The following is a 10,463-nucleotide window of genomic DNA, read 5'->3' as shown; positions in this document are numbered from 1 at the left end:
CTCGTAATACTTTGCGTTCCCTCACAATATTATTGGGTTCCCTCGAAATAACTTTTGAGCCCATATTTCCAGCCTGGCGACACACGGGTTCTTTGAATCGTTTGGATGAATTGCACTTTATGGATAACCAGAAGGTGATTTTTACTTTAACCTGGGGCTCACATACAATAATATACTGGAGGCCTTATCTGTGAGACACAATGTGATTATGTGCATGAAGACTGACGTAAATTTTAAAGAAAAATGGTCTGTTTCAGCGGAGATATGATGCACTAGATGATGCCGTGCGCCTTATTTGGGAGGGGGACTCTGAAGCTCTGGAAGCCTGCATGACTACCGAGTTATGCATGCCAGATGCCTAGAAAAAGGTATGTCCATCAGGAAGGAGGATGTCAGGATCATATTGTCCACTCGGGAGACACAGGAGACTGTCTCGAAGGGCTTACTTTGCCAAGGGACCAAATTTTATTTGGCATAAGAAAAGAAAAAATAATGTTCATAAGGCACACTAACAGGTGTTGCTACTTACTATCACTGTTGTATAAATAAACTATATTTCATCCGGAATCTTACAACTGTGCAAGTTGTAGAAACTTACTCCCTCATCTCGTGAATCCTGCTCTGCTGTGTGTGTGTGTGTGTGTGCGTACGCGCATATGTGTTCAGTCCCCCCCCCCCACGTGATTCCACTCACTGTGTGCTCTGTTAGGCGTGAGCTAGGTTATTGTGAGGGAACGCAATAATATTGCAAGGGAATGCAAAAGGTATTGTGAGGGAACGCAATAATCTGGGCCAAAAAAATTAACCACCATGTCCCTAGGCGGGCTCCCTAGTGTAGTGAGTAGAATTTTGAGGGGAAAAAATTAATTTGCTCCATTTTGCAATACAGCTGTAACATAACAAAATGTGTAAAAAGTGAAGCGCTGTGAATACTTTCTTGATGCAGCTTAAAATTTATATTCTCTGTGAGAAAAGGAAGGTTCAGGTGTAGTGTATTCTTAAGCAGTCAAAAAATCTTGAAGCACATCTCAAAATGCTTTGCAAAGCATAAAACTTTCATCATCATTGAATGAACACTGAGTGGCTGTTGCAGTGGAGCATGTTCCTCTTTCTGTCTAGTAGATGGTGCTGTTGTATCAGCTACCAACTGCTATCAGAAGCTCGCCATCATCCTCACAGCTCATGTTTTAAGCGTGAAAACTAATGCATTAAATCAGACCTTTACACAAAAGAAGCGAAGAACAAAAAGTGATGTCTACCACATTGATTTTAATAATTTACATATTCATTTTAAACACAACAAAAGCATCAACAAGCACTGATACAACAGGGTGTATGTTATTTGCAGTATATTTCTGATCAAAAGAGAAAAAATCCTAAATTTTGATAGGTGGTGAACAAGCTATGTGTGTGTACACAGTGATCCTGAGCATAAAACGAACGCTGTGTACACACAGCAGCAGTCTTTCAAACAGAGAAAAAGACAGTTTGATGACCAAGCTTTATGTACTTATTTATTAGCCAGCTGTACTTTACAATTCCTCCATCTATGTTTTTCCAAATAGGAGAGCTTGAGTCACAGGATATTGCAAAGCTGCAGTGCAGAGATGACAACTATACACATGGCGTGAATCATCAGCCTTTGGGTGCAGGAATTCATCTCAGGCATTCAAAACAACACGGCACATTTTTGAAAAGCCTGTAGTACTCCTCCTGAATCTGGAATGACACAGAAGTTCATAGAAGTTAAACTTGTATATAATATAATATAATGGCAAAGGGGGTATTCAGAGTGTACAAGACCTGTACCTTACATGTTTCATAATAATAACAATGTTAACAATAATATTAAATTATTATTATTATTATTATTATTATTTAGACTGTACATTAAACTTGGAAAAAGTGATCGAAATATCAAATATCAAGGCAGAAAAATAAACCACGTTTGCATCATACAAAGAAATGTACAAATGCGCTTGATACTGATTCATGCAAATAAATTCTTTGTGATTTACAGTAGTGATACCATATTCTTATCCAATTACATTTTTTCTGCAAATCTGATTGGTTAATCATGTGAGATTTCAGACTGTATAATATCGGGTGTAAGGTCGCAAAATTTTAGACCATTTCAGATTTAATGTATTACTCCACGCCCTGACGAGCTACGCGCACTGCGACGCAGATGTCAATAATGGCACTGTTAACTGAGAGCAAGAGAAAGTTGCGCACCGATGACGATACAGAAATGGGTGAATTAAGCTACCGTATACTAAAGTATTGATGTGGATTCTGATACAGAATTACCATTTCACATTTGATGGATTTTCACATTTGATGGATTACTACGCACCCTGAATTACCTACAGAAAATAAACCATGCAAACGATGGAATTGGATTAGAATAGGAATAACCCCTTGATTTGTGGACGTTCATGCTGGATTATGGTCCCAAATATCCGTTTTACCGGCTCCGCTAACCCGTTGCCGGTAAAGCCCAATTTGCGACTGTATAATCTGCATGAACGTCCGCAAATCATCAGACACAACAGGGTTATTCCCTAAATATATGGTTCTGTGTGGCCTTGACATCTGGTCAGTTTTGTTCAACACTGAAAGACTTTATCCAACATCGACCTGGGCTTGAATGTCGGGCACACGACATATCTGTGCAAGTCACTTCCTCTGCATCATCTGAACACCCAGCTGTGAGCGAGTTCTTGGCTGGGGCGTAAACTGGTGTTTCACCCTCTTCACAATATGGAATTCAGGGATAAGCACTTGCACCAACATGTCTTAGGGCTGATATAGGACTAACTTCTTCAAGGTCAGAAGGCAAGTGACCAATAGAATCCTGATATATGACTATTTATTTTTTTTTTTACTTTAAAATCAACTCACTTTGTCCTAGCTGACCCTCCATCCTCTCAGCTGTTTGTCTGCAATTTTGTTCACACACGATTGAACAGACACACAGAACCGAAAACAATACCACAACAATATAATGTAATATAATACAAAATAACATCAAGCGAAATAATGTAATAATGTATGGTCATATAAATACAGTGAAATATTGTAAGATATTAAAATAATATAACATCACGTAAAATAAGGTCAGGTCTTAGAGCATGGTGATGTGCATATTATGGAACTACCCTAAGTCCTGGATGGCAGCCACCTAGGCAGACCACTTCTCTACTCCCATCTCCTGAAAATAACCATCCATCAGCCATGGCCAGGTGAAATGTGGGCATCACCTTGTTTATTTTCAGTTGGTGGGGTCCTCAACACTGAGGAACATACACACTCGATCATACCCAAACAAAAGTGCTGCATGGACCAAATGTCATGGCTGATAATCTCAGAAAATAATGTAATATCATATAAATAGTATTTTTCATTTTTGTAATTTGTCTGGGCAGCACGGTGGATTAGTGGTTAGCCCTGTTGCTTCACAGCAAGTCATGGGATCGAGTCCCACCTGTGGCCTTTCTGTGCGGAGTTTGCATGTTCTCCCCGTTTTTGCGTGGGTTCCCTCCGGGTGCTCCGCCTTCCTTCCACAACCGAATACATGCAGATTAGGTGGAGTGGCAACTTTAAATTGTCCCTATGACTGCTGGGATACGGTCCAGCCCCTCGCGACCCTTAACTGGAGTAAGCGGTTGAAGATGAGTGAGTGAGTGAGTGAGTGAGTAATTTGTCTGGAAAGATAAAACGGGTTACATTTCACTTTCATTGTGTTGGTTTGCTAACCATAATTAAAAGCAATATTTGCTTTGTAAAGAAAAGCTATAAAAGAGAACTGAAGGCTTTTCAAAGGTTAATGAACCACCAGTTGACCACTTGGTGTGTTTTACCTTTCTTGATAAGACGCAGAGAAAGATGAAGATGAACATTCCTTGGAAAGCATTGGTGATGGTGAACAGGTATGCAGTCAGATAGGTTCATGGAGGATGTGCAAGACTCCAAATGTCCAGGTGGCCCCCAGCACAAACAAAAGGGCACGGCCCCACGAGCACACGACCTGTGAGTGCAAAAACAATGATCATGATCATTTGAGCAGTGTTTGTCTGTTTGTTACCCTACTCCTTCCTTCCATATGTGGATTATAGTCAATCCCAAAGTTCCCCTCCATAGTTCTTACAAGGTTTGTTTTGGCAAAGTTCAAGGTCATTGGAGTAAAGATCAAAATTTTTTATTGTCACTTTGTTTCCACCAAGCTTGACACACACATATTTAGGTATGTTTTGGAATTCTCCATGGGAGATAGAATTTACTAAAGGTCAGTCACTGGGGTCAAAGTCATTGGGGTCAATAGTAAAAAGTTAAGTGTTTCCTCCAATTTACACTAAACTTGGCTCACATATGCAGAAGGGTTTGAGGGTGCTTTGTTTTAATTAAACAGTCGGATTCCCCTGGTCTGCACCAGTTCTAAGTCAGCTGCTAGGCACCAGTTGAGGACAAATTTACCAAATGCCAATCACTGGGGCCAAGGTCATGCCTGTCTGTCTGTTTGCTGGCCTATTCCTCCCAGGTACTTTGATGATTTCTACTAAACTTGGTACACAAATGTAGGCTGACCCTGAAATTGCCCTTAAAGAATTGATTTTGGCAAATGTCAAGGAATTTGACTTTCAACTCAATTTACACTAAATGTGGCACACACAGGTCAATTCAAGAACATAGGTCAACCATTTGGGTGACAATCAGGATTACTGGGTCAAATGTTGGATTCCTGTAGCCCTTACTGTCTCCACAGCCACAGGTACTTTTAACGAGTAGTATTAACTTTATGAATGATGTTGAGATGGAACAAGATAGAATATATGAAATAATTTTGCTCAAGTTCAAGCAATCCTACCTGATGTTTTCATAGTGGCTGAGTTCAGGCTTTTTCACAACAGTATGCCGGTACACTTTGAAGATGATTACTCCAAAAGCTAAAAGATTAACCTGTCAAAGGCCCAGAACAAGCACACAAATGCATTTTCTCTTTGAAGCAATCGCTTTCACTTAACATTTTCACAAATGTGTTTAATACATGAAAAAAGCCATCAGGTACAAATTATTTTCTCTGATCTTACCAGAATGATCAAACACGCTGGCCCAATGAAACTCCAAATGAAGTGGTTTTCTGTACTCAACCAACACCTAGAATACAAAGTGTTATTTTACAAACACTCATCAAATTTAGTCTGTCTTGTGAGATCTTTTTAATCTTTCATTAATTTATCAAACCGCAATCTCAATGAGAACAAAGTTCCTTTTTCTAAAACAACAAGCAACAGTGACCTTAAGTGATCACCAGGACCCTGCAATTAGTAACAAGGCTGCAACCAAAATTGATAAATCTGTCTGTCTTTATGTTATGGTCAATTTGCATGTTAAAAGATGGCAACATGGACCAAAATAGTTCACTGGTCCTCACCTGCATCTATCATCACCCAAATTATCAGTTATTCTTACTTACAGAAACTTGGCAGACACATTGAATATTTTTAATCATAACACTGATCTCCTTCTTGCAGGGTGTAAGACAGAAGCAGTTATTAGACTGTTGACCTTTTCTCACAGTCACAAACAAAATTGCATTTTTTTTTAATTGGCAGTTTTGACTCACAACAAGAATGCACTTGTTTCAAAGCCCACCTGTCCCCAGAACTCCTTCTAGGCTTAGCGCAGCAGATAAGAGAATATTTAGAGGGGAATTCTGCAAATGGTGATAAAAGCATCAAATTCGGCAGAAATACACCTCAGACAATCCTCTTTAGAAAAAATCGATTGGCCACTTGAATTTTCAATCGGTGGTCAGGTTGGGGTCAATTGAAGAAATACACAGAGGTCAAAATTAAAAGATGCTCCAATCATATTGAAAATTATTCCACATTATTTGCCTGATCATAAAGATTCCAAAAAGGTATAGTTTGGACTATCTGTGACTGAATTCTATGGAGTTACGGGATAAAAACAGCAAGAATGGTGACAAAGGTCAGTGTCATTTTGTACAGGGGTCAAAAGTTAAAGTTGCTCCAATTTTGGTAAAAAGTGATGCAAATTACTAGTTGAGTTAACACGGTTTTAAAAAGGAATAGTTTGGCCCATGTATCATCCTTACTTAACACGTTATGGGGTAACGTATGTCACATGTCATAGAATCCAATAGACATAGACCTTGTTTGACCTTTACTTTGGAGACCAAGCAATCAACACTGTCAACACTATTCCATTTATTAATCCTATTAGCTCAACCAATAATTTGCATCACTTTTTACCAAAATTGGAGGCAACTATAACTTTTGACCCCTGTATAAAATGACACTGACATTTGTCACCATCTTGGTGTTTTATCCTGTAACTCCATAGAATTTAGTCACAGATAGTACAACTATACCTTTTTGGAATCTTTATGATCAGGCAAATAATGTGGAATATTTTTTCAATATGATTGAAGCATCTTTTAATTTTGACCTCTGTGTAATTCTTCAATTGACCCCTACCTGACCACCGATTGAAAAGTCAAGTGGCCAATCAGTTTTTTTTCAAAAGAGGAGTGTCTAAGGAGTATTTCTGCCAAATTTGATGCTTTTTTCACCATTTGCATGGTTGTTTCACTTATCTGCTGCACTAGCTACATCTAGAGTTGCACCAGTAAGGATATCCTTCATAATACTTGTGATAACTCAACACAGGGATCCATGACAGATCCACTATACCGATCCAGAGCCAATCTGATCTCACGCCAAGTTTGTGGTGGCATCATAAAAAGTGATTAATCTATTAATTTACTAGAGTCAGGAAATATAGTAGATTTTCATGATGGTATCACAAAATTTGAGGTGTAAGAATTGTAATTGCAAAATTGCAGTTTTGTTAGTGACTGTGAGAAAGCGTCAACAATCTAACAACTGCTTCTGTCTTATTCCCTGCAAGTAGCAGATCAGTTTTATGATTAAAATTATTCAATTTGTCTGCCAGTTAAAGTATTGTTGGGTTTTCAGGTTAATGTTATTAAAATGTGACAATTCTATATATGTGTATCTCAGAACCCGTGTGGTATAAGGTAAAATTAGACCTGAAATGGTTCCATTTAACACCTGAGTGAATTATGTCATGGAAGTCCACATCTGGACTAATGTTTTTGTCTGTGAGACATGCCTTCTGAGCCAGTCCTCACTTTTCAGGACATGGGTGCAGCAATAAAAACAGTGATGGCTCTTTTACAAATGGAGAGGGCATGTGGCAAGCAACAGTTTATTTTCATTTAAAGCACAGGGTCAGAAACAGGTCAGTTCTTAAGACCATCTGAAAATGAAATATTTTTAAGCTGTATAACCTCATATACGAGACCTTTTTGGCTCCAAATGTAATGCTGTTTTGAAGACATTTAATGATCTGCAATAGTAGGGAAATACTCGAGAGTGGCATCTGTGGACAGCGGGATACTGGACTGACGGCAGGATCCCATGCATGAAATTATTGTAGCTGATGTTTTGTTTTTTCCAAACTTTAGAAAACATTGTTAAACTTTGTAAAAACCTTGTAACTCAAAGGGTTAACCCTTTGAGTCTGGTCTGCTTGAGGTTTCTTCCTCAAATCATCAGAGGGAGTTTTTCCTTACCACTGTCACCTGTGTGCTTGCTCTAGGGGTTGGTAAGGTTAGACATGGACAGCGGCAAGGGGGCGCTAGGGGGTGCTAGAGCTCGCCCTGGATTTGTCATAGCACCCCATAGCAACTCCAAGAAAAAAACTCCTCCTTTATTATTTTAATTAATTTTCATCCCATGTTTTTAAGGCCTAGTCTACACTGAAACTGAACTTCTGCTATACAATCTTTTTCTTTGTCATTTTCAAAAAGTGTTCCATTCAAGAAATATCTCCGTTGTCACAGATCTAGTGAAACTGTGTGAAAATGCTGTAGTACACATGCCAGGCCTTTATGTGGCACTATACCGCTTCTACAAAAAATGGGGAAGAAGAAGTGGGGCTAATGTAGCGACGAAAGCTAACACTTCAGAAGCCGGTTTATGGATAAATAAAGTCTTTTAATCTAACCTGTTGACCTGTTAATCTGAAAACTGTTGTGCAAATGACACTCGTGTTTTGGAAGATGACATCTGGAAATGCGTAAATTAATTCAAGTTTTTAAAGAAACCCCTCAGCATCTGTCTGCTCTGGATGAGTTTCTCAGACTGAGCTGGAGGACACCAGCACTTTGTCCCACCACCAAGAAAAAAAGGAACTAAATTAGACTGTTAAATTATACTGTTAACAACATGTTATAGAGGCAGGGCGATGACATCATCCTTTCACTTTCCACAGTAAGACACTTCTGGCATTTTCAGATTTATGTGATTTGATAAATATTCCACTCATAAAAGAAATAATCATTCATCAACAGAACTGATTGTTTTACGCAAAATGAGTAACATGACGTTCCACAATGTCATGATAATAATAATAAGGTACCTTTCATTAATAAAAATCTCAAAGTGCTACAGGAACAAATAAAACCAAGGAAAAATAAGAGAATAAAAACATAAAATCTTAAGATAAAAACAGTCACAGGTATGTAATAAACCAAAATAAAATAGTAAAATAGAATAAAATGACTAAGATACAACAGATTCAAATTATTGAGACGTGTGATAGGCCTGTCTAAACAGACATGTCTAGAGACGTTTTTAAAAGCTTCCACAGTTTGTAGAGCCCTCAGATGATCAGGGAGGGAGTTACAAATATGAGGGGTAGCTGAACAGAAGGACCTGTCTCCCATGGTGTGAAGTTTGGTGCGAGGGGAGACGGAGAGAGATTTGTGTTGTGTGAACGGGAGGGTGTGGGGAGTGAGGAGGTCTTTGAGGTGAACGGGGGGCATTGCCATGGATGCAATATTGGTGATAAGAGCAATCTTAAATGGATTCTGTAGGTGATGGGTAGCCAGTGAAGGTTATGGAGTATAGGTCTAATGTGCCTCTGTTTACATACGCTCATCAGATTTCCAGCTGCACTGTTTTGAATGTATTGGAGCCTTTGAAAGTTTTTTCCAGAGATCCAAAGAGGCAGGGAATTACAGCAGTCAAGCCTAGAGGAGACAAAGTCAGGGACGAGTTTTTCAGCAATCAATGTTGATGTCGTACTGCAGTGAGTTGTAGTTTCAAGTTCATTTTTTTCCTGCTCAAATATCCATGAGTGGAATTGAAAAGAAGTGAAGTCTGTGTGCCTAAAGAGCTACCTGAGGAACAGCAGTAGGCACAGACAAACCAGGGACCCGGTGTCACTCCTGGCAATTACCCCTCAGAGAACATGGCCTCTGAACAGGAACCAAATCACTGATGTGTTTTGCTGTTAACCACAACAACAGGCGCATTATGCTGTTATGAAGACATCAATGGTAGGTGAAGATTTCTCTCTGTCTGCTGTTAAGAGCTGTTTTTCCGTTAGGCTACAGACTACATGTGGAGGTCTGTGAATATGTGTATTGAACAGTAGCTCAGGATGTGTGTGTGGATTTTGGTCATTCTGTATGTCATTAGTGATTGTCGCAGATCAGAATGTGGCTATGTGTATGCATGCCCGCGAATGTGGCAGAGGTATAGTAGAAAGCCGTCGCGCACAATAGCACCCTCATAAAAATGCCAAAGCTCCCCATAGCACCTGCAGAAAAAAATCCCTGGAGCGCCACTGAGGTTAGACCATATAAATGTAATAAATGTAAATAGGTCTTTAAAAAAAATAAAAAAAGTTAAAGTTGACCCCCCTCCCCTCCTGACAAAATATTACATGGATGACTTTTAATGATGAAAATTTTTCATGTCATTTACATAGGATATAAACAGGATCAAATCTTTTCTGCTTACATTTTATCGGTGCCATAATATCTGTAACCCAGGCTGCAGAATGGCCACCACCACTGCTGGGCTTCCATAGCCGAACGATGTAAAGTTACGATGCAAGAAGCCTTTGTTGTAGATGACGCCAACCACTATCAAGTACAGATGGATGCCCTCGATGCACATCCAGGCGAAGGCCGCGAGGAAGAAATAGTGCAGCAGCCCTGCAATAACTGAGCAGAACAGCTGCAAAGGAAAAGACCAAAAGAGAGAAAAGGTGTGATAAAGATGTGTGTGTGTAAGGGGGGGGTGGATTTTTTGGTGGTGTGTTGTGGTGGTGGGGGGGGTGGTGTTGTTGAAGGTGTAAAAAAAAATCAATTTTTTTCCCCCCGTCTGTGATTTTGCATATTATCTGCAGGCTTTACACGTTAGTTTGTTTCATTTATAATGAGATGCGATCCTCGTCTTGAAAAATTCTTATCTGAGAAAAGATGTTAAAGGAAGAGATAAAAACAAAGCAACACACACACAAAAAAAAAAACAGCTGGCTGCAGACTACCTGTGCAACTGAACAACATAAACCTCAGACAGTTTGTAATTTATTCAGATGCATTGCAGATGTCTACAAAA

The 10,463-nt window shown here is 39.3% G+C and overlaps 2 long non-coding RNA genes across 2 annotated transcripts; both read right to left on the bottom strand.

Moving 5' to 3' along the window:
* Positions 1-1,249: 1,249 nt before the first annotated feature.
* On the bottom strand, positions 1,250-3,976 carry LOC117519506. The gene is made up of 2 exons (XR_004563311.1): positions 3,864-3,976; positions 1,250-1,719 (listed from the first exon to the last, which is right to left on the bottom strand). It is a non-coding gene; the product is annotated as an uncharacterized LOC117519506 (long non-coding RNA).
* A 29-nt stretch (positions 3,977-4,005) lies between these two features.
* LOC117519505 lies at positions 4,006-9,892 on the bottom strand. The gene is made up of 4 exons (XR_004563309.1): positions 9,861-9,892; positions 5,091-5,157; positions 4,868-4,959; positions 4,006-4,030 (listed from the first exon to the last, which is right to left on the bottom strand). It is a non-coding gene; the product is annotated as an uncharacterized LOC117519505 (long non-coding RNA).
* Between the last annotated feature and the right edge of the window lie 571 nt (positions 9,893-10,463).

The sequence above is a fragment of the Thalassophryne amazonica genome, chromosome 10, assembly GCF_902500255.1.
Source record: "Thalassophryne amazonica chromosome 10, fThaAma1.1, whole genome shotgun sequence".
Classification (NCBI taxonomy): Eukaryota; Metazoa; Chordata; class Actinopteri; order Batrachoidiformes; family Batrachoididae; genus Thalassophryne; species Thalassophryne amazonica.
Note: the sequence above shows the minus strand (reverse complement) of the source record. Positions and strands in the feature narration are given on the sequence as shown.